We start from the raw sequence: 27,908 nt of genomic DNA, 5'->3' as shown, positions 1-27,908 counted from the left end.
TACGTCCGGGTGGCTTGTAGCGTCGTCGGTATTGTAGTCGTGATGAGGACGAAGTTTGCTTCGAGCGAGCTACGGAACAAAGTCGGTGCCCGCCTGGACTGTCTCCATCAACACATTTAAGGAGGCGTTCTAATGCGTAATAACTTTATGGAGACTTACCACTAAAAGCTGTCCTACCTGTCCGTTCATCTATCTGTGACGTGTGAGACGATGCGCTCCGTAGGTATTCACGGGGTCCTATTGTGGTGCATACAACAATGCCTTGTGACTATGTGTGACTACTAAGATTTATGATTATGGCATGGTGAGTACTGGTGAGTACATGGTGAGTACTGAAGGAGTATTAAGACTAAGGAAGGTTAATAAAAGAATGATAACATTACTGACGTTCAAATTATGTAAGCGAAAGAAACTCCTTAAAATAATTGAAGGGTAGGAAAGCTTTGTGAAGAATGAATTCATAATCACTACAAATTAGGACTAGTTACCTGTGCGCGAATGAAGATAAATTTAGACTAAATATTTAGGCTATTGAAGCATAATAATGTAGAATTATTTAAGCCTTGTGAAGATTAGGTACTCAATGTACTAACGATAATTGGGGCCTAATTTTGAGTGGTGAACACAGTTTGATTAAACCTAATCATGAAAAATAAGGGGAATAACATGACTTATTTGTAAGTAGGATTAAACACGATTAAATGAATTAGACCTAAATAAGACTGCTCATTACTAATGATAGGTAAGGAAGCCTAATTGAGATTGGTTACGGTCAAGTTACTCAACGTAAATGACGATTATTTTTGGCTCAATAAGAATTGTGAAACTAATTAAAGCTACGTTGCCCTAAATAAATTAGCCCGGTCAAGATCCACTAAGTTGAAATTATTAACTCTAATCAGGATTCTAACTGCCACAACATGATGAATTTGTATATAAGCACCTTATAAGCACATTTCCTTTCTCGAGACCGTTTTCCTCTTCGTAGCAGGTGCGACAGAAAATATAGACAAAGGCGAGCTCTCCTTCTTTCAGGAAATCTCTTTCGCTCATATTCATACAATTATTTGTAAGAAAGTTTGGAAATTTAAATTCAGAAGTGAAAGTTTGCATTACTATCAGTGTGGGAACATTATCTCTACTGGCACACTTTTTCGCGAAACTTCATCACACAACCGCCACGAAACCAACCCATCACTGCCCCCCATAAGTCTTCCTCGGTCCCACTTATTTGTGTGCTAAATAGAATGCCCAAATAATTCGAAAACAATCTTCCTCTAATTGCAGACGGATTCAACTATGTCTATATAGATGTTCTGCTTAATATCTTTACTACCTGATTGAAAGTGTACCTTTTGTAGAAATACGACATATGAGGTGTTGTAAAGCCCAATTCCTGTGTTCGATTGTAACAAAATTTAATTGCAACTCGCATTCTTTGAAACTCAGTGAAGCTTTAAGGCACTTTTTGTCTCACCATCTCTCTGCCGGAATGGGTCTCTAATCTTTTTAATGCAAACTTGTGTCACTGGGGAGGCCACGGTTTAATGAAATATGGGGGAGCTGTTTTGACAAAACACTGTTCGAAACCAACCACAGGACCAATTTCGACCAATGGCTATGGGCCACTGCTTAATACATCTCTCAGATGCCTACTCGGGTCACTGAATATGTGACACTGTTGTGCCACTACGTGTGTGCCCGTCTTCCACGCACTTCCTCGACGCCAACCTGGCCCACCAGCAATATGACACTGGGTATGCGTGGCTCTTGGGTCCCCGACAGGGGAGGGAACCTCCGGTTATTGACGTAATTAACGGGCGTTATATATATTCAGTCATTCGTGTCAGCGCAAACAGGCACTTTGCGGTGGAGGTGCTAGATGACGCATCGTGTCCAGAGCAAAACGTGAGGCAGGAGTCGAGCTTGATACGCGCTATACGTGAAGTTTCTCTGCAGTGGCAATGCAGAGTGTCACTGTATGGCTTCAATGCTATTCCTATTACTTTAAGAGGAGGAAGAAGACAAGTTCTTGATCAGCTGGTATTCCTGCTTCACTCTTGTTTTCCAGAAAAGTTTGTGCGTACCAACACCTCCGTGGCGGGTACTCTATCAAAAGCAATGGAGGACGTTCCGCCGCCTCTCCCTCCAAGGTTGGAGACTGGCCTGCAAGCTTCAAGTCGGTCTGCTGCACCCGTACACCTGAACGTGACTCTTCCAAGGCCATCGAGCTGCTCTGACGTCGATGACATGGAATTGGACGGCGGATGTACCGAGGCCACAAATCACCGGTGGAAGAGACAACTTCGTGGGACTACAAGCGTGAGTGAGTTTAACTACAATAAGCCGCCCTCAAAGCAAGCGTGCACAATCTGCCACATCCCCGTCGCTGCAACGGACAATCTCAATTCCCTCAATATGCAAACTCTCTCTGCCTATCTCAAGAGGCTGGCTGCAGGGCCAACAAGAGAGGTCTGAGTTAATCGCAGAATATACATAATTACTGTTGATGTGAATACAAGATCCATTCTGGTCAATTCGAAAGGTGTAACTCAGCAAGAAAGTATACTTGTCCGTAGATTCATCGTTCATGGAGGCAGCACGACAGCCGGTGTGATCTAGGATGTGGATACAGATATAGGTAATGGCGATCTACGCACGCTAATCTGCTCAACTGGCTATATCACAGACATACACTGCTTGGGACGGTCGAGGTGCATATAGCTCATTTTTGAAGAGGACAGCCTACCAACAAAAGTAAAAGTGGTTTATGTGAGGCATCGTTTATGTCCACAACCATTACAGTGCCGCAAATGCCAGAACATTGGGCACGTGAGTTCCTACAAGACGTCATGTCCCCGCTGGGGTGGTGATAACGATGAGTTGAGGTCTGCTGGCTCTGTCTTGAAGTGCCCTTCCATCTCCTCTGCAACTACCCCCTTCCGGGCTTTGGCTGTCGTTCAGACCCGCAGTGTGAAATAAACCGCGGAAGATTTCTGCATGCCCCTCTCCGGATGAACAATAACGGTAACTTCATTACTCAGGTGCGCTCCTCCAACAATGGAAGGGCTTCTCGACTTCCCTTTCACGCTTCAAGAGCTACGTGCAGCGATTTCCTCTTCAATACACTCAAGAGCATTTCGGCCTAATGGCAGTACCTACTCGAATGAAGAGCTTCTGGCTTTATGCGGTCTCTCACGGTCCTCAGGAACTGTGTCTGCACACTGTAATACAAGCAAGATCTTGGCGTTATTAAAACTAGGCAATACACCCCATGCTGCGCTTTCCCACAAACCTGTAGCGCTTTCCAGTTGCATAGGAAGAACAATGAAATGCATGGTCTTGGCGTGTGTGGAGTGGTTTTTGGAAAAGCGTTATATATATATATATATATATATATATATATATATATATATATATATATATATATATATATATATATATATATATATATATATATATATATATACACGCGATCACAGGTTTCCGAAAGGGCAGGTCGTAAATCTACAGCGTTATTGGCCTAGTAACAACTGTTGTAGATAAGAAACATCGCCATCGGTTGACAGCTGCTGCCTTTCTCGATGTCAAGGGTGCTTTTGACAAAGTTCTACATCATGCAATTTTATGTGCCCTTGAAGAATATGGCATCGGTGGCCATATGCATCAATGGATAGCCAGCAATCTTCAAGAAGAAATGATTCTTATGACAGCTCTAAACGGTGAATTAAGGAACCATCCCGTCTATCGTAGGTTGCATCAAGAAAGTGCACTGAGCCCAACTTTATTTAATGTCTTTCTCGTTGAACTCGTCAAAGGACTCGCAGGCACAGTCTCAGTCTCTGTATGCGCAGAGCATACCAGCATGTGGGCCACGAGCTTAACGCGCTTGCAAGTGCAAACGAAGCTGTAGTTTGCGGTATCAATAATGTCCACATACATAAACAGACGCGAACTGCAGGTCCCATCGACAAAAAGTGGAACCATGGCATTTACACAGAGGTCAGTCACCTGCTAACTCGTTATGATTCATGGGGAGCTTATACCTTCGGTAACTCAATACAAGTTTCTCGGAGTCATCATCGACCGTGAATTATCTTGGCCGAAGCACATGTCTACATTTAAAGAAAAGCTGGACAGCTTTACTCAAATATTTCGACATATGTCTAGAAAATCGTGGGGGCCATCCAAATCATATCTTCTGCAGCTCTACCAGGTACGTTTTGTTGGCTACCTCCCTAGAAAAACTGGACAAGCGCCCAACGACAGAAAACAAGATCCTTGGAATCTGGCCCACGCGAACATCAGCGTGATCGGCTATGAAGGCGCTGCTGCGGTATTTAAAATACACTGGACTTTCTTACAGATTGTGACTTCACTGTGTGAAGTAGGATTGTACGGTGACACTGCATAACACTAGGAAAGCGTTTGCGGGCTGCGTGACAGTGCCCACAGACACAATTAGTGCGTACGTGCGTGTGGGTAAGTTTCTTTTTCTTTTTTCACTCCTTTTCTCTCTCACCTATCGCATCCCCTTGCCACTCCCCAGTCCACAGTAGCCAACCGGAGATAATATTTGGTTAACCTCCCTGTCTTTGCTTGCCTTTCTCTCTCTCTCTCTCTCCGCTGCAGTGCGCCTTTACTTTCTCAGCTTAGCACAAATTCTGTACGCACACTTGAAAGTGCTCAGGCTCGCACACTGATAATTTTCCTAGGGCTGCCCGAAAGTGCGGCTACTTGAGGCACTATTGCACAGGCGTGCCCACGCCCAGGTCGTGTTTAACTGCAACATGAGCCATTTTGAGTGCATCCAAGGCTACCGACTAGACAGAGGAATCATCCACTGACGAACGTTCCAAGCATACGGCCCGTTGGCGCCTACTCAGAAGCCGTGTTGCCACTGCAAGACTTGTCACCATCGAACTTCGAACCGCATGACACACTAGAAGTTATGCTCTATATGATGGGAAACCCATGGGTGAGGCTCAATCCCCGGAATAACGAAGAAGCCGAAAATGCGCTTGCTGGGCTAAAGAGAGAGAGAGAGAGAGAGGTCTCTTTATTGGAAAAACAGAGAATTTTGCCGGCGCGTATATAACTGCTGGCATGCTACTCTGTATAGGGATGGGGAATGGGATTAAAAGATTCCAGAAAAGAGCCAACCTTGTGTACCTTGTGTCGGGTTGACGCTGGGCTAAAGCATTTCGCGTTATTCTACATTGCTAACATGTATGGACATTCCGACAATGTTTCTGCAGATAGTTCTGTGACACAGACCTCTTCCGCGGCGGCTTATACGGTACATGGGATGAGCATTGCAAAACAGTTCAAAATAGGACACAGAACATCGTCTACAGCAACTGAGTCGACCGAACTTCGAGAAGTGATTCGCTGCATACTGCAACAAAGCCTCGAGAAGTGGACAGTGTTCTGCGACTCAAAACGAGCACTGTGACTCATCCACAATTATATGAATCACAGAACCGCATATAGTCCTCTGGTTCATGATATGACATCTCCGATTGCTGAGGCGACTCAATCAGATTTTGCCATCGCGCTGCAGTGGATTCCTAGCCATGGCGGAATAGCTGCAAATGAACAGGTTGACACGGAAGAAAAAAAGGTGCACATTGGCGGAAACATTAAAAAAATTCGTATTTGCCGTTATGACACCAGCGCGTTCCTCCATATCTCCATCAAAGCTTCTATGGCGGGACAATAGGACAACCACGAACATCAGCAAGAGCCTGCTCAAAAGACTTGACGCTGGTTTACGATTCCGGATTCCACTTTGGTTGGGGAGAGGTCAGGAAACACTCATATGTCGACTTCGGTAGGGTGTGGCATACACTCACCAATACCTTCTCAAGTTTGGACAAACACAGGACTCTCACTGTAGCGTCTGCCACAATCCTGAGACAATACCTCACGTACTTTGCGTGTGCTCTCAATATGCGGCTGAACGAAGGACAAATAAGTCTAGTGTTGACTGCTCGAACTCACGCCCCTTTCCGGAAGAAAAAAATTGGGTGCGTTGAGAACAGTTGACTGTTCCCAACCTGCCATAAAGTCCCTCTTGCACTTTATACGTGAGACTGGCTTAGACGTTCGCCTCTAGGACCAGTGAGACGTGCAGCCAGTGCGAAATGTGTTTGGGCGATAACGTTTGTGTGGACACGATTACCCTTGCGTGTATTGCGTCTACAGTGCGTATCGGCATATTGGACAAGGTGTACATAGTAGCTCATTGTGCCATCACATAATCACCTGCCACCTGCCTTTCCCCGTATTTCCCACTTTCACTTTCCCCAGTGAGGAGGAGCAGCCTAGAGACACACTCTCCAGGCCAACCTCTGCTCCTTTGTCTTCGTTAAAATTCACTTTTCCACCTTATTAACGTCGGCATTCATTGTTATATAGGTTCCGCCACAATTTTTGACGCGACTAGCATTTCAGTGGACTTCACGCCCTTTTCCTGGCTGACTATCTGTGTGTGTATCTATGGGCCTATCCATATATGCCTCTAGCCATTTTCCCACCAACCTTCGTCATGATAGTTCATGGTCGAATGGGTAGCGCAATCGGCTGCTGTTCTGATGGAACAGTGCTCGAATCCAACCATCGCACAAATTTCGGTCACTGGCTATGTCAAACACCTTACCTTTGTGCCGCTCCCCTTTGACGCTGACATGTGTCAGTGAAGAAGCGGAACGGGGCATGCGGCACTGGCAATGTACCTTTCTTGAATGAACATCTTGCTCCCCATTTCGAGCACTTAGTATGCTGCACTTCGTCTATGGTACTCTTCAGCGAAAATCTCTAATACTAACTTTGGTCATTGTGCATGTGCCAGAAGGTGTGCGCTCCTCGTCAATGAACCTCTGGGATGTTGTGTAAGTAATAACGCCGCGCTGGGTGGATATGGCACCCTACAAAGACAGAAACGATCCTTTCAATTTACCCAATGCTCGAGGAAATCAAACCAACGCCACACGTGGACTTTATGTAAGCTTGTGCAGTAAGAAGCGCGAGAGAGGAGCCCGAATGCATACACGGTTCGATATTTGCAAAGCGATGTCTGGCGACATTCCTTGAAAGCTAAACGCATTAGCCTACGTTCATCGTACAATAAGTTCTGCCACGTGACGGGTTACGCAGACCCCCAAATATTGCGGTAGCCGTTGTGCCTGAGCCCTAGTGTATCTCTCACGCATAATACACAGTCAAAATTTGCGGATGTATATGAGCTGCCAAGTTGCGTTTCTTAAGACGTACTAATGGAGGGCGCATGGATGGCAGACGGTCTCCAGAGACGGCGGAGTAGGTGCGGCTAATGATATGGCGAAGCGAATGCACGCAGCATCAGTGCTGCACGCAATCGCCTCAGTGGCGAGAAACGATAAGTTATGCCTTGCGTTCCTGGAATATGCGTTGTGCGCAGGCATACCACAATCACGCCATTGTCCCATCTGACCTGCACAATGTGCGAACTAGGGCACTATAATGTAAAACTATTTCAAACTTTTCTATTCTAATTCTGGAATAAGCGCTCCGCGATTGGTCAAAAACGTTTTTGGACGACCCCCAGTTCACCTGTCTATCACACGACGTCACGAAAACAGCGATAGCTCCCCATCTTATATGACGTGTACACACTGATTATGCATGAATTTACCGCACAAAAAGAAAATAGTTATTTCTGATTCGACGCCTTTTCGCCATTAGCCCTCGGCTATAGGTCAAAAGTTTTCGGGCTGCCCATGCTTCACCTGCCTGTACGCGATGTCACAAAACCGCGAAAACTCACCGCGTCAAAGTGACGTGTACGCATTAAAGAAGCATTATTATGCCGAACTAAACCGGTCTTTCTTCTGAATAGCAGCAGGCTGCCCTGTTCCGAAAGAAATAAAAGGTGGCGGCCGCCGATCGTTCAGGCACGGGCTACTCGCACATGCCGGAGAGCAAGGGTTTCTTTGCGTATATAAAAATTTTTGCGTAACGTGTAACGTTTTCGAGCACATTCGGCACGTTTACGGTCTCGCTCAGCCAACGTTTCTTTGCTGAGGATCCTTTTTAGCGGCATTCTTAACCTTCCGTTGCATGTCGTCGCAATTTTCGACCAGCCACCGCTAGCTGGGAAAGGGAAAGTGGACCAATCGCAGACGCCGGCACCACCTTCTTCATCCGGTTATCGATTTTCAGTGCAGTGGCTCGGCCCCATCGAATCCCTCTCCACTTGAGCATGCTCTACGCATCTTGTCAGACAGTCAGATAAGACAAGGAGTTCAGCGTAGGCATTTTTATTTGTCTTTCGAGCAAGCAAAGCGGCCTCCTATGAACGACGAGAGCGTTTGATTGGTTTGTTCAGAAATTCAGATTGGTTTGTTCAGTTTGCGGTTACGCAAAAATTGACGTAAGGAGATTGGAATAAAAATAGATTGCAATACTTTTACGTTATACGAACCCTAGTCTGGGCAGAATATGCATTACACGTTCAGCTAACGTTGCCTAAACATTCCTTGACTACTGCGTAACGCCAATGGTTTCGCGTCAGTTTTGTCCAGGGGACAGTCAAGATGTGACACCTACGCTGACAACAACGGCGCTCCTAATCACGCCAGCATTTTGAGACCCTCGTTAGCTATGAAAGCGCCATCCTTCCTACCAAGCATTAGTTGCCTTGCACGCTGTATCAATCGCATACAGTTAGAACACCCTCCCAGGAATTCGAGCCCAAGGGTAAGCCTTGCTATGACCGTCAACGCTATATCTTCCTATTGCTATATATCGCAATATCGCGATATCGCCTAACTTTTTGTTCCTACCCTCTGTTTGTGTTCAGTGCTCTGCGCCCCATTTTGTTACATAAGTTCTTTGTAATGCCAGAAAATATTAATGCGCCAATCGAAAGTAAAGAAAGGCTCTTTAATTAATCTTGGAGAGGTGCGCCCGGCCGCAGGCATGGTATGCTAATAGAGATGGGTATGATAAAAAAATGAAACGGTATGCACACTTCACAACACATACAACACTCATATATCACCAAGGTGTCTTATTCAGACCATTATTTCGAAGGAAACACAAACGTGTATGCTTGCCTGTAGTTGCGGCTGGGAACTCGCAATACAGGCAAGCTTTTTTACAGATGTGTCAGAAGTCTGAGATTCGACTTTCAAGACTTCTCATATTCCATTGTAGTATGGTAGCTGTATACCTTGACTTCAGCAGGTCGATAGGCAGTGCTGCAAAAGTTGGCACTAGCGTCATTATACGAGCTTAGGAGGAATAAAATGGAGGACAGTTGACGTGGCCTTCTTCGTCAGTCAGGAGAACGGTGGAGGCAGGCCCCGATTGCTTTGACAATGGATGTGAAGATGGAGAACACTTGTTCTGAATTTTGACGGTTCGTTCTCTCATTCGATTGAACCTATTGATTATGCCTCTAATCACATGCGTCAATATCAGCAGCTGGTGTCACAGGCAGGGCCTGAGCCTGCTCAAGCTGAACAGGAGGCGAAAGTTCCTCCACGTCATCTAGTCGGGGCGGCCTCCTCGTTGTTTTGGTGTTTTTGCTGTAGCCTTATTCGAGGACTCCTCTGAAATTTTCCCGCCGTCTCCTCAGAGAGAACTCTGAACTGCTTTAGCTGCATTTTTTCATGTTGCATTTCCGGAAAAGTTCCTTTTTAATTGTTTCTGGCGAGATCTCGCTGTTCATGCAATGTGAATTTTACCGACTTTATACAATGTTATCTTTCTTTATATGAGTGGATGTCTTCCTGTCTAAGGAATAGTGATCAACGATGAAACGTGATTCCTTCTTTTTGGCTTAATTGGGGCACTAATGAATTTTCATTTCTCATGATTATGCAGTGAATCCCGTAGGCCAGCAGGCGTTCAGTGGAGGTTCCCTGTAGTAGGCCGAGAGCCAACAAGTACATCATTCTATTCGACGCATCTAGGACATTTAGTTTTGTTCTTGTGGAGTTCTGGAAAGGGTGGCTATATATGAGTCGACTAAACTCAAAAGCCTGAATGAGCTGCACAAAAAAACTCAACAGAAGCCACTGCGTCCCTTTTGACGTGTCTTCATCTTCCTTTTGCTTGCATCCTTGTTGCGTGGCACCGCGTTGTAATCGATGTTCCATGGTCTGTGTGGGGCATTAGAAGCACCAGCGGTGGCTACCTCATGCGCATTTTATACCTTAAACAGTGTTGTTCAGGTCCACTGCGACCACCATGCAGAAAAACAATATGTTTAAATTTATACACAGGACAAATTTTTTTATATTCTCCCAGAGAAGGAGGGAGCCAATTGCAATAAGTTTTAATGATGTCAAATCAAATCAAGTCAGGTTTATTTCAACATAAAACTGATGCTGAGGACCGTGGACAAAAGCCAGCAAGGCTTGACGTGTCCATGATGATGATGTTTCAATACCGTATGACTACAGAAATGTTCACCGCGCCACTTCAATATATATATATATATATATATATATATATATATATATATATATATATATATATATATATATATATATATATATATATATATATATATAAAGTCACTCAGTAACGGAAATGAGGCCAAGCCGGATTCACTCGAAATCAGACTAAATAATAGTCATGCGCGGCATCGCTTATAGTCGCACTCACTGGAAAAGAAAAGAGAGTGAGAGAGGCTGCAGTTTCGCCCGAAAGGTGAAGTAGCTTTAGTGATAGCGAAGTTATTGCACGAACAAAAATATCTACTGCATAAATCTGTGCGAGGGTGGCACCACCAACTTGACACCCCAATATTACAAAAAAAAAACATCCAGAAAGGAGGAAGGAAGGGAAAACTTTATTGCTCTATTTAGAGTTTTCAGCGGCTAATAGAGGACTTCTTGTTTTACTGAAGTCTCCGTCATCTTGAGCGGTCGGCGCTCCTATTCCAGAGCACCGCTGAGACTGGCCACTTTGAGAACGTGTTGCACCAATCCTTTTTGGACTGTGAGCACGCCGCTGGTTAGCAGGCCCTCCCACTTGTCCGCACTGCTTTTTTTTCTTTGTGGAATGAGAAGTTATTTCTGCACTCCCATGTGATGCGATATAGTGTTGGTATGGCCCCACACCATGGGCATGTGTCCCTGTATTGACTGGGAAACATCTTATGTAGGGTGTGTAGATTGGAGAATGTTCTTGTCTGCAGCCTTCGCCAGCCGACTGCTTCGTGTTGTGTTAAAATGGGAGGGGTGGTGGATATATTAACCTTTTGCTTCTGTAATGGTTTAGTATTTCCGCGTACGTTGGTTCCACCGTTATTGGGGTATCCGGGTCCATTGAGTGTCCCACATGGTATGTGACCTCGCGAGCTAGACTGTCGGCCCTCTGGTTACCCTCTATTCCGGTGTGACCCGGCATCCAGAAGATCTTATGTAGTGTCTTTTCATTCGGGAGCCCTGCTTCGAGGAGGATTCGCAGAGCCCCATTGTTGATTCTACTTGCCTTGTAATTTCTGCATGCTTCTTTGGAGCCTGTGAGTATTATCAAGGATCTGTTTCTATGGTAACCCTCCGCCGCTGCTAGAGTGACAGCTGCTTCTTCCCCCTCTGTTAACGTGCAGCTCCTTAGGGTAGCGCTGCTTAACAGCTCTCTCATGTAATCCACGGTAACTGCCGCAACTCTATGTTCTTTGGTGTTGTGGTCCCAAGGGTATGCGGCTGCATCCGTGTATACCACATTGTTTTTAGTGGCCAGGTGTTTTCTACGTATTCTGCTCGCACCTGCCTTCTGGCCGCATGCAGATTCGGGTCCATATTCCTCGTTAGGGGGCTAGCTTTCAGTGTTTGGCGAAAAGAGTCTGGCATGTTAGCCATCGTATCCTTCGTTGTTTCTATGTTTTTATAGCCTAATCTTTTAAAGAGCGCCCTGCCGGTGGTTGACTGCTGGAGCCTGCACGGCTGCGCACCCAGTTCTGCCTCCTTGAGCTCTTCAAATGAGCTGTGGATACCTAGCTTGAGTAGCTTGTCGTTCGACGTGTTTCTGGCCAGATGCGGCGCCGTCTTGTATACTTTCCTGATGAGAATCTCGGCTTGTTCTCTCGCTTGTTGCTTCATGTTGTGGTACGGGAGTGAGTACGTGACCCTGCTGACGACAAGGCTCCTGACCAGCTTGGTCGCGTCTCCCTCCTTCATGCCGCTGCGTCTTTGCGACACTCTCGTGATCATGCTGCTGACTTGCTCCGCCGATTGCTTGAGCAGGCCTAGCGTGTGTCCGCACCGTTTGGTGCTGTGGATCCACATGCCGAGGATGCGTATTATGTCCTTCTCTGGTATGACTTGACCTTCCAGATACACTTCTATTTTTTCCTTGGTTGTGTTCCTTCCATACCTCAGAATTTCTTATTTCTCGGTTTAGCACGCGAGGCCTCTCTCCTTGACGAATTGTTCGCCGCATGTTGCCGTCTTCTGAAGCTTTCCTTCTTTTTGGCCCAATGATTCCTGATTTACCCAGATCGTGATGTCATCCGCATACATGGCGTGCTGGATGCCCTCGATCTCGTTCAGTTTCTGGGCTAGCCCGATCATCGCGATGTTAAAAAGAATTAGCTAAATGACCGAGCCCTGCGGGGTACTCATGCTAGGCCTGTCAAAGGTATCACTCCGCAGGTGTCCGAGTCCTACTGTCGCCGTGCGCTTTGACAAGAATGCCCGCACGTAATCGTGGACTCTCTTGCCGCAGTTGGTCTTCTTTAGCCCTTCCATTATGGCTCCATGGCTGACATGGTCAAAAGTCACTTTGAGGCCTAGGGCCATGATGATGTTTTCGCCTGCTTTGGGGATCTTGTTAAGGATCTCTTCCTTTATTTGTAGCAAGACATCCTGCGTTGACAGGTTCGCTCGGAAGCCTAAAATGCTGCTGGGATACAGTTCGTAGTCTTCTATGTGTCGCTGTATTCTTTTGGTGACCACTCTTTTGTAAAGCTTACCGAGACACGAGGTTAGCGAGATGGGCCGCAAGTTTTCTATCTGTAGTTTCTTGCCGGGTTATAACAACTTTCGCGTGCTTCCATTCTTTTGGTACCGTGCCCGCTTGCCACTGCGTATTGAGGTAGTCCGTGAGTTGGGCCACTGCTTCATCGCTGAGGTTGCAGATCAAGGAGTTCGTAATTTTTCGGCTCCAGCTGCAGTGTTTTTGGTGACTGCTCTGATGGCAGCATACACCTCTTCTCTTGTAATTGGCTTGTCGAGTTCGGGGTTTTCCGTTCCCTGGCAGTCCCCTTCGTATTCTTGCTGCTTGTCCGGGCCATAACATATGATACGGACTTCTAATAATTTGTAGTCTTGTCCCTCACATCGGTGGACGAGATTTTGAAGTGCCTTGTTGCTCGCAGATTTAGTTTTAGTTGGGTCCATGAGTGCCTTGAGTATTCGCCACGTTGTGGCAGTGCTGAGCGTGCTGTTTAGGGAGCTGCTAAACTGCTGTCAGCCTTGTCTTGCCAATTGCGCTGCGTATTCCTCTGCCTTCTGCATTACTTCAGCAATCTGCTTCTTTAGCTTCTTATATAACCTCTGTTTTTTCCATCTCTTGGTGAGCCCACGTCTCGCCTCCCATAGCTTGAGTAGCTGCGGGTCCACTTCCGGTGTTTGTTCCGTTCTGTCGATTTCTTGCGTGTGTTGTTTTGCAGTGGCTGTAGCTGTTGGCACCATTCTTCTTTTGAAGTAATCTCCCCCTTCATGTTCCTACTGTTCTTCCGAAAGGCGTCCCGGTCCGTTGTGAGGGCTGTGCCAATCTTCCTCTTGGTGTTCTCGGCTTCTATAGTTATCTTCAGTTCGTAATGATCGCTGCCTAGGTTCTCCGCCAAGTTTTCCCATTCGACCTGTTTTGCTCCTCTAACGTACGTTAGGTCGGGGCAGGTATCTGGGCTAACGCTGTTGCCTAGACGCGTTGGCTGGTTTTCGTCCATTATGTGGTGCAGTTTGTATCCTCCGCGGCCATGCTAACTAGTTGCCTCTTCCTGTTTCCTTTCTTATACCACCCGATGGGGTCCTTCGCGTTAACGTCCCCTGCTATAAAAATGGTGTTGGATTTTGCTAACCAGCCTGCCCCCGCGAAAAGTTTGCTAAAGTTGTCATCTTTTTGTCTGGGCGGGCTGTATAAGTTTACTATAAACGTACTTTTTGCATTATGCTTTTTCTTGGGTATCACCTTAGTTATCACGTGTTCTATCCCGGTATCTGATATTTCGCAATGTGCTATGGTTACTAGTTTGTTGCTATTAGTGTCGCGGTGCGGCCCTTCTCCTGGCATGTATATCCCCTGAGTGTTGGCGTGACATTTGTGTCTTGCATCATGATGATGTCTGGGGGTGCGCTTTGTGTGTTTATCTACCGCTGCAGGGGTCCCTGCTTGCGCCGGTATCTCCTGCAGTTCCATTGACATATGCTTAGTGTGTTTTGTCCGGCCATGTTGTATTGTTATCGTTGTTCTTTTAGCTTTCGGATCCGAATCTTCTTCGTGATAAAGCCTGTCCCTGGCTTCGCTTGTGATTTTCTGTGTTTTGACTTTTTATGTAGCTGCGAAGAGCGCCATTTTTTGTTACATCTGTGCAATCTGCTCCTGCATCGTGTGCATAAAGCTTTCAATCTTTTTATCTCGGCTCTTTTGCCCTGACTGTATTTCTTGCATCTGTTGTTCGGGCACTGGGCTGGGTGGCTATACGGGTGGACTGCGCTTTCTTTGTGCCTGTAACTCTCTTATTAAATCATCGATTCTTTTGTTTAGTTGCCTGGTTTTCTCTCGGCTTAGCGCTAGCTCCCTTTTGAGCGTCTTGTTTTCCTCTATTAGTTTCGTGCCATTGCTCGATTGTCCTGAGTGCGGAAACAGTGGTTTGGGAGAGCCCGTTCCCCAGCCCACCTTGACTCCGCCTTTCTTCTGCTGTTGTTGTTTCGGCGGCTCTTGGTTGTTTTGCTTTCCCAGGGGTGGAAAGGACTCGTCCCTGGGTCTGCCTCCAGCTCCGGCTCCGTCACTGTTTCCAGGCCCCGGCTTGGCTGCCACCTAGACTCCGGGACTGACTCTTGTCACCCTCTGAGCTGAACCATCTCAGTCGTCGTCTCCGGTTCCGGCTCCGGCCCCGTCGCTGCTGCTGCTGGCCATGGTTGCCCGGCGGCGGGCGCCCGCTTAGCTCCTCAGGGGTCTTGAGCCGCGTCCTGCAATCTGTGGTGCCGGTCACAAGTTCGCCTCCGCATACCATACATTTCGGAAGGAATTGGTGTCCGTCGATGGGATTGCTGATTCCGCAGCTTCTGCAGGTTCTCGCCTCGGGCGTTGGGCATACGTCCGATCGGTGTCCCTGCAGGCCACATACATAACAGCATTGTCTCGCTGGTCTGTATGGGTAGGTCTTCTACTCGCCGGCGCTAAAGATGGCCCACTTCGGAATGCTTGGACCGTCTAAGGTGATGAGCGCTGTCTCAGTCTGGCCCAGCATTCGTGCTGCTAAGATCTCGACCCCTTGCGTACGTAGTCTTAGCTTCGATTCCAGTACGTCCGATGGCATGCCCGCTGGCAATCCGTGAATTACCGCGCGCTTGACGTCACCTGGCATGGCCACATATGCCTGTACTGGGTAGCTCGTTCCTCCAAAGGGAAAGTGCTTGATCTTGCGTATTTCGTTTGCTGCTTTTTTCTTCGGGGGGGGCTCGCGATCACTATGTTGAGCCCGGTCGGAGCCTGACCAGAAAATCAACCTCCTTGATTCTTCCTCCACATGCTTACACGATGGCACACGTGGCTTGATACGGCTTCATTGCCTGAACTTTGAGTCCTCCATGGGGTCGGATAATAATCTTGGCTTCGTCCATCGGGAGCGGCGGTAGCTTCTGCCTCGGCTGCCGCTGTGCTCCTGCTTTAAGTTCCTGAGCCGGCGTGCGCCCTCCGCCGGATTGCGTCACCCCGCCGTAAGCTGCGTCTGCCGGCGGCATCTTGGCATTGTTCTTCATCTGTTGGGGCCCTTCTGGCTTGAAAATGGCGTCGCCCTTGGCAGCGTGCTCGATTCCTTTCTTGTATCCTCTGGTACGGTATATCTGCCAATTTCTTTCTTCATCTCGCACAAGGCTCTCGTCGTCCAACCGAGGAGCACTCGAGTTCGGTAGGCTCTTTCTGATCACGCTCAACAGCGACTTTTCGCGGTCAGCGTACTTTCACGCTTCGCTACTAGATTGCGAGAGGATGTGATCGCGGTGGTTTACGGCGGATTCCATGGAGTAGTTATACAAATTAGGTCAAATAGCCGGGTCCTAGGCAAGGCTGGTCAAAATCGCGACAAAATATGTGGCCGTTACACGACTCTATACGTTGACTCGGTTATATCAATTGTAGCAAACATTCACTTGGATATAAAATAGCAGCCATAGTGTAAAGCACGGACCATGTAAAGCTGTAAGTATCTGATTGGATAACCACGAGCACTCGCTATCAAAACGCTGGAGCTCTCAAGAACGCCGGCAGTGGGCCAACGGTTGGTACAGCCGCGCGATTCACCGCGACTCCGCAAATTGGAGTCATCATCACCATCATCTGCCTTTTGCTATGTCCACAACAAGACGGTCTCTGTTATCGATAGCCACAATCAATACTCTCTCTTAGATTACGCAATCCGCAACACTAGGGGAGAGGGCAAGATAGCAAGGGAAGGAAGACAGCGTGCACTAAGCTAGCAGCCTTCCCTGCCGCCCTATATTATTGCACTCCCTAAATAAGGCCAGCAATTAGATACCGCCTGCGGGCCGCGTAAGCGTCAGCCGCGCGCAGACATTCGTAGCTACGGCAGGGATAGAGAAGACGCGCGCTCTCCTTTCCAAGCGCGCGTTTGATCACGCAAACTCCAACTAACCCGAATATTGAGCACGCGGGAAGGTAATGCTCACAAAGCTGCTATCCATTTGGACTCACGATTAGGTGCTTTTTCCTCGCATCAACCATTTATAGGTTTGCTCATTCATATCGCTTTTAGAGCGTCAGGCGATGACGAGAAATGCGTCGAGCTCGATTCTACCTCGGCTGTGGACGTCGCAGTCTGCAGCGGCTACGCACGCAGCGTGAGCACACAAAGCATAAAGTGAACAGCGGGCACGTCGCTCATCCCTATAATAACGAAAACATGCGTGACATTGATAAGGAAGCGTATTTTCCACCGTATAAGCATCAGCTGAAACATAAAACTAAACGCGAGGGGAAACACCGGACGCGAAGGGACCAACCATCTTGGATGGCAAGCTTGAACCCAGCGCAGATTACTTCCAAAAGAGTGCGCGCGATCTGCGTATGCAGAACTCTCAAGCCTCACGGATAGTCAAGCGCAGTCACTACAAATTAGGAGAAGCCACTCGCTTAACTGTCGGATTCCGCGTAACTGTCCGAATCTGTTTCGGCGCAACTGATTTTTTTTTCTGAAAAATTGTTAGCTCTCATTCTAATGGATGGGTACACCTTCGTGAATGTTGATTGGCCCTAGGTTTTGATAACAGAAGGAAGTTGCGAACTATCACATGCCTCTGGCAGGTTCTGTAACAGGGCGCCCGATTTAAGGAGTGTTCTTTTTACAGTAAAGCATACATGAAGTATTCAGTTTGCAAACGTTGTCAGGCACAATACGAGGCGAGGAGGAAATGAGGGACGCTTCATGCAAATCAGCTAGCTTAGAAACCAATGCAAGAATTCATACACCATAACAAAAATTGGTTAATCGGGAAGAACGTTCGGTTGTGCCTTTTCCCGAAACACCTTAGTCAATGCTGTGAATTTTCCTAGTTAATTTTGATTCGTCAAATGTTTTATCAGCGGCTAAATAACATATTGCACGCTGTTCCTACTTGCTCTCGAGTCCTTTCGTGCTCATGAGATGTCGCTGTGCCTTACTATTCACTGATTTATTTGTTAATATGGTTGTTTATTTGCGCGACTCATAATTTATTGCGCAATAACCATTTATTCTACAACCGGGTAACAAATGAAACCGATAGCATAAGGCATGCTTTGACAAGTAAATACACTGTGGCATTACGGAGTCACTTTGCTTTATGCTAATAATTCTAGTCATAAGTTATGTTCAGAAATTCTTATATACTGCATAATTCCTGCATATTTTACCTCTTATCTTCTCAACTGACCTTTCGTCAGGAAAAGATAGCCTGATTGTATCTATGTTCATTAAATGTTTAGAAGGCCTTACATGGCTTTTTTCATTTGTGAGTAGTTGTGCGATGTGACACGCACAATACAAATGTAACTTCCTAACGTGTTTAACTTATACCGCTTGTCGCATTGCTGATCCGAGAGGCGCCAGTGTCATTGTGCTGTAAGGAGACTCAGAAACTGTCTGCTACTGTGAGGTCACGCAACTGCTCATATAAGGCCGTCACATCAGAGGATCAGCTAACCAAGGCACACGGAGATTCAAGTGCAACTGTTGATATATATATATATATATATATATATATATATATATATATATATATATATATATATATATATATATATAGAATTCGGTAAAAAAGCTTTTACGGTCCCACCCCCCTCCCCGGAAACAGTTACAACATTCGGCCTATAAGTGCGACTCCGGCAATGTCTTCACTTCTTCAGCTCCGTCACAATGATTGTACATTCCCTACATGCTTTGCAGAGAATATACTCACAAAGGTGCTTACAAGGTTGCGTTTGAATAAAACTGCTCTCACAAAAAGCGTTTCAACTGCCCCGGTGAGCGTTACGCATCTTGTATTTACTTTTCTCAGAAAATTCAGTGCCTCTTAAGGTAACGCAGCGTCTTGCACATCTCTGAAATGCCTTCCGCAGATGGTAAAGAACATACTGGTGTTTTTATGAGGTAATATGTGTATCTGACGTTTAATTGCCTTGCAACTGGGGAAGGCGTTTATAGATTGACGATGTTGTGCGAACAGAAGCACTAGAAGACACGATATGCGTACTTTCACAGTGCGGATTGAAAACAAGAAAGTTTGCGGAGTTAATATTTAAAGAATCCGTGGCCCATGTTAAGGATGATTTTCATTAAACTTTCCAAGCGGATATGTTATTTGGCGGCTCAGTAAACGTTGCTCAACCCTCAGTTTGAGTATGCTTGGGGTGATGGAACGGTTACAACGTTTCTTTGCGGCCTGGGGAGAACCAACACAGCTAACAATTCTATATTTGCGATCGTGGTGACAACATTATGGGCGATGTGGAGCAAAACATTAAACTGTGAAATAAATATACGTCTTGTAGAAACTTACTTATACATGCGTTCCAGGATTTACAAGCGCGTCTTACGGACTGCGCAGGACGTTTGCCGCCTGTTTGAAAGAACTGAAGTAGCGACAAAGTTGCAATGTTTAGTAAATTTGGAAGCTTTTGTGCTTGGTTCGTAGACAAATACACAAAAACATTAGCCTTTTATCACACGGTTTTTATCGCTGCATTTCTGACATTCTGGAAAGAACGCTAGTTCACATTTGCTCAAAATGCTTCGCATGATAGATGTCTTCAATGGCAGTACTTTACTTTGTCTAGTTGAATTAGCAAATTTGCCTAATAACTACTCAACCCTCGTTTTTTCACTATCTTTGTGCATTATACAAGGTTTTTAGCAGGTTTCTCAGGTGTAACTGTTGAAATAAACCAGACACGTATGTGATATTTGGTGAAAGTCAGAGGCCGGTTATTTGGGATGTGTAGGAAAAGCAAAATATTTACATTGGCGTTTCACTTCGTGAACGCGGGTTACACGGAAGTTTATGAAGGCCTCGAACATGCACAGCGAGCAACACGGACTCGTATGGTATGGTATGAAGAACTTTATTTCGATCCTGAGGGATCAGTCTGGGACTGATGCGGGCCGCTCCCACGTCGGTACAGAGAGGCCGAGCCCCTCTGCCATCACACAGGCCCTCTGGACAGCCCTGAGTTGGTCCGCCAGCACTTCACGGCCTCGTAGCACAAACGGAAATGGCGCGAACGCGGTAGCGCACACTCTATTGATATGGCGTTTTTTCTAGTCCACTTATTGTTGCCCGGGACATCCTCGAACACCAACGTGGCATGAGAGAGCGCCTTTGCTTTGCCGCCCCACCCCCCTCCCATCTACAACTGGGGTACAGGAAGCCAGCGCATATTGCGAGGCGCCTAGTTTACGATGTTCGGGACATGCGCCATGCGTCGTTGGTCATTTGTGACTCTGGCAATGTCAGCAGCTGAGCCGATGCAGTGATTGTAAATTAACATAGCCGTTCAATGTCGCTGCCCTTGGATTTTGTACAAATCTTTTTGAAGGGTCGTCAAAGCATGATTAACTCAAGTATTACTTAGTATTACCAAAATATTAATAAATTAAACACGAGTTAGAAGCAATTCGAAAAATTACCTAAATAAGTAAGCATCTTATCTGTTAGCCTTTTCGCGTGAAAGTAAATATCTGCTCGAGTTGACGAGTAAGCGTGCCGGGAATTCTAAACATATATTTAATGAATTAGAAAGCTTCTAGATGTATTTCCAACTTCCCAGCAACATTGCTGCTCTTTTTCTACTCATGCTAGTGGGCAGATCAGCGGTCTTCATGTAGTGTCGTAAAAACTGCACGAGATCATTGGAATACGTTTTTTTTTCAAACCTTTAACCAGCAGTGTGTCCTAAGAGCCGACATGCATACGTAGTAGTTAATTTTACAATTTTCATTGCGTGTACCTAATATACGACTTACACACTTATGTAAAATGTAAATGAAAGTAAATGAAAAATGTAAATGAAAGATAGATATGATAAACCTATGTAACTTCTGCAGTAATAACTGTTTGCCTTGCAAGAATTTACGTGATACCAGAAGGCAAACGCACCTTTCCAAAATTGCGTATTACCGGAAAGCACGACAAACAAATTGGTAAGGATAGGCTAGAATATAGTGCTTCGCGCTTGACGCATGCCGAATATTATAACAATGCTGAAACTCTCGGAATTCAAGAATGACAACCCTTTAGTGGCACCAAGAGAACATTACTGCTCTACCGCAGCTAAGTATCTATAGTCCTTGTGACTTTCAGTGGAAACTGAATGAAAGCGGTGAAAAACAGTGCTCGTTCCTTGTGTAAATACACACTAGTTCTAATGTACTTTTGCCGTATGTAGAATGACATTTTCAGTACCTCAGTGTGGCGCAAAATCGTCGTGTTTATGCAAACATACCCAAAACGGGTCGCTACGCGGACCCCTTGCCTGCTATTACCTTTCATATATGGCCGAATTGATTCGACTTTTCCAGTACAACATACAAATTTGTCACAAGGGAATCATTCTTCCAAATTTCTTCTAAAGCATATGCTCATGTAGACACGAAGGAATATGCCAGACAGTACTTGATCATATTTCATACAATGCAGAAAGCTGTTCTCGTGTTGTCTAGTCATTATACACCCTTGAGAATTGCAACAACAGTGGAAATGCCGCGACCTTACAGCCTTATTTATTCTGTGTATTGAAGCATTGTTCTTTTATGGTTATTACGGAGGCTCATGCCCAGTTCCTACAAAAAACGGTCAAAAGACTTGGACTCTGTTCAAGACCCTGTCGTCGAGGTGGGCCGCTGCTCTGCGCAGCTCAGACCTCGGAATCTAGACGTGGGCAGCCCAGCGAAACCGTGATGAGGCGGCGTATAGGCAGGGCCTTGACATTCCCCGTGTGGGACCTGAGATCGCGTCGCGTTAAACTTTGCCCGACGTACAATAAAGTTGCATCTATCCAACCCGTCGCAAGCACTGTGCGAGGCATTATTTCCTACATGACGGCAGAAGAACCTGAAAATTTCTACCAAGCTAGCACGCCGATCACTATTTCTTCAAGCAGTATTTCTTCAAGGACTTGTTCCATCAGTTTTATATATCATGCGTCTTCAACTTTGAGTAGGAGTTTCATGATGATAAAGGACAGAATAAACATGAAGCTGCAAAATTTCTGTTGACGCTTGAGGAAATTTCTGTAGGTAGAGCCGAAATCGCACCGCCAACTTCGGATACCTCACTGTAACCAGACACGGCCAGGCTTTTGCATCTTGCAAGTGTTGGAAGCTATTGTAGCAGCCGCAAAACACGTAATAGTGGCCATGCTTTGGACATCACATGCAGAAACAAACATTTCTTGTTGTAACTAGTGCGCGGAACAAGGCGTCAACTAGGTCAGCGCTTTCACGAGAGCAGAAAAGTATTGCATGGTGGCGTGATCGCAATCCTCTACAGAGGTTTGAATGGCACAAGGCGGGAGGTTCCTCGTTCCAGTGGTTTTCGAGACCATGTGATTCCAGTGCATGCGTTGGCAAAGTATGCCTGTTTGCACAGTAGCGTACCAACCAAAGTGTTTCTACATATATTGAAAGCATCACCATGAAACCTGGCGAAAAGGGGGCCATATTGCAGGATGCGTGTGTGGATATTTGACTTATATGTAGTGACGAGGGGGTACGTATATAAAAAAACAGCGTTGTCAGACAAGGCAAAACAATCACTACGTATACATGGATCTAATGAACTGCCGGAGCACAACCCTCTGGCGTTGAAAACCTTAGCACTGCTATTGTCATATTACAACTGCCCTAAGATGAGCCTCCATCAATAGTGATCTGTCTATTAGCCTATCGTGTAAAATGCTACTAGGTGTATCCGCTTGAGGGTTTCCGGTTGCAGAATGTGCCGGGATTCATGGGAGCAATAAATATCTTAATGTACATCACAGCATTCACTGCACAAGTGACCTGGCTTTTAAGCAATATGTTAGTTTTTATTTGTTCAATCTCTCCCACAAAGGCTGACTCTAGAGTTAAACCGATTGGTAAGGACATTGACATCAAACGTTCTGCATTATCATATGTAGGAATGCACTGCTTCTTCAATAATGCTTACTTTACGGCCACGATAGTGCAATCTCTGCAATATTCACGATAGCATTCATCTCGCCTCGTGTGCAAGAAAAATGATTGACAATGAATACGGCTCACATGTAAAGCCGTTTTCAATTACCCATATTATCTAAGAAAGCCAAAACCTCTCTATGCTCTACGAGAATGTAGACATTATTCTTAAGTTCTAGGCGGTACCAGAAATCTCCAGGAGGAGTCAATGCCGCAACGGAAGGTCGAACCCTAAAGCATATGCAGGAAGTTGACCTTTCACTCACATTTTGCGAAAAATAAGTCGCTAAGTTATTATAGGAAGAGAGAAATAAAAGCGTATATTGCGAACAGATATGTCCCACTTCTCAATTTATTAGACACTCCCCAGTTGAAAAGGACAACAGGAATTCCTGTCTCAACTGCAGAAATTTCTGTCGCGACTACAGAAATTTCTGTTGTACGACACAACTTCCTGATGTTTCTGTAGTTGCGACAGGCATTTCTGATGTTACGAAAAAAATTCTGATGTAGCAACAGAATCATCATGTCGCAAAGATCAACCGCTCTGAAGTCGCAACAGAAATCTTCTGTCGCGACAACAAGAGCTCTGAAGTCATAACAGCTTTCTATCGTGGCAGCAATTTTGACGTTACGACAGCACTTCTGACGTCGCAACAGAAGCATTCGGTCGCGGCGGCCAGTAGTTCTGAAGTCGCAACAAAAATGGTCTGTCGCGACAACAAGAGTTTATGAAGTCGCAACAACAACTGCCTAACGCAACAGCAATTATGACGTCGCAACAGGAACTCTCTGTCGGGACTACACATTTTATGTCGTGGCGTTAGAAATGTGCCACTTTTTGTCACAGCGACATAAGTTATAATGCCGCGACAGAAGCGCATTCCGTCGCGACGCTTTAAAATTGAGTGTCAGTTTCGCATCGGCGTGTACACTGTACTTTTTTCTTGCGCGGTATTCAATCGTGCGTCTCTGAAGCCGGCAATGATGATAGCACCGACACCGGTAATAACGTCGACGTGGACAATTGTTATAATTTTGCTCTGACGACGAGTCACCAGTAACGCCCTACCGGCCTCCTCAAAATCCACCGCTGATCAAAATCATATCGTCAGCGAGAATGGCTGCGTATCCGTTTTGTTTTATTTCGTAAGATACGGCACATAAGCCCGTGGATTTACATGTGCCGTTACACTGACGCATTAGTTAATTGCCCAGAAATATTGCATAAGCGTTTGCGAAGCGAAAAAGGTGTTTTGGGTCGTTCCACAAAGCTGCGTGAAAAACTGTCTCACCCGGGTCTCATTATTCTGGTACAGCGCTGCCGTGAGAAACAAGTATGCTGTCGGAATGAACAATTATCCACGAATGTTTATGAAGCTATTTTGCATTGAACAAACGAATTATAGGCGCGCTCAAGATTGTCAACAGCGAGAGACAACTTTCGAAATAAGCAGTAACAACCTTAACAGTGTCTGCGGTCACCGTTCTGCATTTCTGAATTGCTTACTTAATATGGATATCGTATAGCAAAATCGATGTTCTAGCACTCCACAATGTGCCTGTCGATGGTAACAACAATTTTGCTTTTCTAGAGATACAGCAGTTGAGTGATAGCACATCTTGGCTCTTAAAATGCAAATGTTAACATCAAGGCAGACAGATTTTTACTGTTGGCATAGCCAAAATGCACACTTAGAAATATGTTCGGCGTTGTGAAGTGTTAAGATGCTGGGCTCGGAATCCTCGGGTACGAATTCGACTCTCCGCGGTGAAGTTTCTTTGTTCATCTTTTTACAGTTACATCTTTCTTTTTTCTACTAACAAATTTACATAGCCTTAAAGCGGTATCTGTCATTTTTATTTAATATTGATCAAGAACTACAGAACTTTCTACTACAAGACGTCACACTACAAACAACCGAACGACAGACAAGAGAACCACAGGCAAGAGAACGACAGAAACAACGTTCCAAAATACGACAGACTGAAATTTCCTGTTGTGTTCTTCAAGTGTGTCCCAAAAGCATTTCATCATAGAGAGGCTCTACCACCCGTACATGATATATCTGTCTACTGCACCTAGATCATTCAAGGAATAAGCTTCAAAGAAACTTGTTTATCATCACAGGAAATGCGAGATTCGAAGTGTTAATCTCAATCGCTGTGTTTGCCATGGCACTGCTGCGTATTGGCCATGTGTCGCAAACGTAGCTGTATTAGAGAAAAGAAATTGGCAAAGCAATGCTCATGTTCTTTACCCATAATTGAAGACTGCTGTGTTTAAGGAGCAACGTAGAACTGGATTACTAGAGATAAATTACATGTTGCCCGGTACAAGCAATGTAAAACCATGCAGGTTATTTAGTGCCCTTAAAGAGAGTTTTTCCTAGAAGCACCGCAGATCATTTAAAGTGTAGTTTATGAACTGCCTAAAAACTTCAAACGTTCCGAAGGAACATTCGCAGTTAACACTCGGCTTCCGAAAAAAGAGTCCTTCGGGCAATTATCTGCCATGTTTTACACCTCCCACCAAGTTCACATTTTATGCAAATGAAAGGGGGAGCATTCGGCAACCAGATTCTAACCTTGCAAATGATTACTGAATATAGTTTTTCCCTACCTTCAGAAGTTATACAAAGGGTGTATTGGGTTTTCCCCACTCTTGAAACTATTGCATGGTGGGCAGACTTTGTGCATAGGAGAAATGTCGATGTGTGCGTGGGGGGATGGGCGGGGGGGGGGGCAAATTATTGTGTACTTCAGAAGCGTATTGTGTACTCGCGAGTTCATTAAGGCAATAGACAAACCTTATACGCGTGTTCCTTTTTTTCAGATCTCTAGATAGAATAAACTCTGATCCCTACACAAAATGTTTGCTACATACTGGGGTTCGTGTGAAAGCAATATGTGGGGATTGCTTCATTGTGAGCACTGTATTAGCGGAAGTCAACGTTACTGACAGAACGTCCTCAGAAAGACTGTTTCGCTAGAAATTGATCTGTTGTTCAGCAATATCCAATATGTATGCTATATTTCATTTGTTATTATCATAGTATACCATACACTGGCGAAATAAAGTCCAGCAAACCGCTGCTAATTGTTAAGTAGAAAAATAACAGTGGCGCACGCCATGAATGTAACCGAAAAAATTCCTGTTTTAAAATCAATGTTGTAGGGAAACATGTGCACACCACCACTCGTACCATCAAATATGTAGACATGGTACACTCTTCAATATTTTTCTGAAATGCATATTTAACTGTATGCACAAACTGACGTTTTTCAAACCCTTGCGCTTAGTCTAGTCTTTGCAATTAGGCATTATAATTAATGCCCTCCAAAATGTATCAATTACGACTTAAAAAAGTTACCACTCGTGACAGTTCTCGCGTGTGGTTTGTCGTACAATCCTTAAAAAATGGTGCGCAGTTGGTTCTTCAATAGCCACCCTTTCATAAAGCAATTATTCCCCCATGTTAACGCAGTTGTATGCTGAAGTGGCAAATAAATTTGCTCAACGGTACGATGCCTATTAAAGTAGATAAACGCATCCTTTTGTAACTTCAAACAATAGGTCAGCGATAAACACCTCAATTGTTGCCGCAGTGTTAAGATATCTTTCATAGACTCGGCTTCTGACGTACATTGATGGATACGAATATCATCTGCACTTCGAAAGCTCCAAGCCAGCTATAAAAGAATGACCGACCCCATCGGCTAGTACTCCCACTTGGTCATCCACTGACTAGTGCAGGTAAGACACAAAGCTAAAACAAAACTTGAACTTTAAAATAATTTTGCAGAAGCCTCGTACCAGCTGCTTTGTAAGAAGTCACTCATATACCGTGTAACTACAGTAAATTCCTAAAGTAATGCGGCTCCTCTTATTCTTGATATTTTCGCTTAGCCAAGTAGGTAAATTTTACAATGGAAATAAATTGTAAACATTGATGATGACATTCGTTTATTTGTTTCCGGTTCTAATGCGTCTGGTAACAATAATTGTTTTTAGCTGAATAACTGAAACCTGGACAAACAGTCACATTTAATTATGTACACTTTCATACGGTCATGTCATCTATTCCTTTCCTTCGTCTGGGTTTTTGATGCGCGGCCCAACGTGTGAGTATTGCTGTTATTAGGAAAACATTCAAAAGTAATGAAAGAGCAGCTTGTGTTTTACTTTGCAAATTTTGCTTCCACACTACATTTAAACTTTTGCAGATCTGACAACATGAAGACAGCTCTCCTGATTCTTCTTCTGGCGCTCTCGACATCTGCCTGTAAGTGAAATATAATTGAATTATTAAACGGAAATATATCGTTTTCTTTACTATATACTAACAGACGTATTAAACACAAGAACTATTGTAAGCATTTGCTATGAAATATCTGCAAGTGCAAACCAGGTACCATACATGCTACATGCTCTTGATGAATGTGCCTGCGGACTCCAAAAGATGTAGGCAGACATGTGGTTACGCTCAATTTGTCTCAATACGCGTCCCTTCTGGTCAATTAAATTCATGTCCACGTTGCATTTTTCATCAGCAAACTTACGATGCAAGAGCATGCCTCGCGGAAGCTGTATCTATATATTCTATTGTGAAATCAATGAATCGGGTGAAACTGTTTTCTACGTTGTACTGCAAGGTACAGCTCTTGTACGCTTCATTACTTAAGGAAAATGGTGGCATGTGGGGTTAGCTTGCCAGAGTCTCATTATTGATTGGGGGGGAGAGTTGGATGGAGTCTAGTGTGGCAATTCATGAAGTTAACAGAGTAACTGCCTCAACTGGAGCGTACCATTCAACTGCTCCCCAGCAAAATCTTAACTATCGGCAATTCCCTTAGAAGACTAGGTCTAAGTACTAGTCTAGTACTTAGATTCTTAGTACTAGATCAAAATGAGATCGAGTTTTTTGACACAGGGTACTGAATTCGCTTTAGTTGGAGTAGCTTAGTGCTTAAG

General features: G+C 45.1%; 1 long non-coding RNA gene across 1 annotated transcript; it reads left to right on the top strand.

Moving 5' to 3' along the window:
- The first annotated feature begins 304 nt into the window (after positions 1 to 304).
- LOC142572895 (uncharacterized) lies at positions 305 to 27,219 on the top strand. The gene is made up of 3 exons (XR_012826159.1): positions 305 to 2,322; positions 26,563 to 26,690; positions 27,161 to 27,219. It is a non-coding gene; the product is annotated as an uncharacterized LOC142572895 (long non-coding RNA).
- The last annotated feature ends 689 nt before the right edge of the window (positions 27,220 to 27,908 follow it).

The sequence above is a fragment of the Dermacentor variabilis genome, chromosome 2, assembly GCF_050947875.1.
Source record: "Dermacentor variabilis isolate Ectoservices chromosome 2, ASM5094787v1, whole genome shotgun sequence".
In the NCBI taxonomy this organism is placed as follows: Eukaryota; Metazoa; Arthropoda; class Arachnida; order Ixodida; family Ixodidae; genus Dermacentor; species Dermacentor variabilis.
Note: the sequence above shows the minus strand (reverse complement) of the source record. Positions and strands in the feature narration are given on the sequence as shown.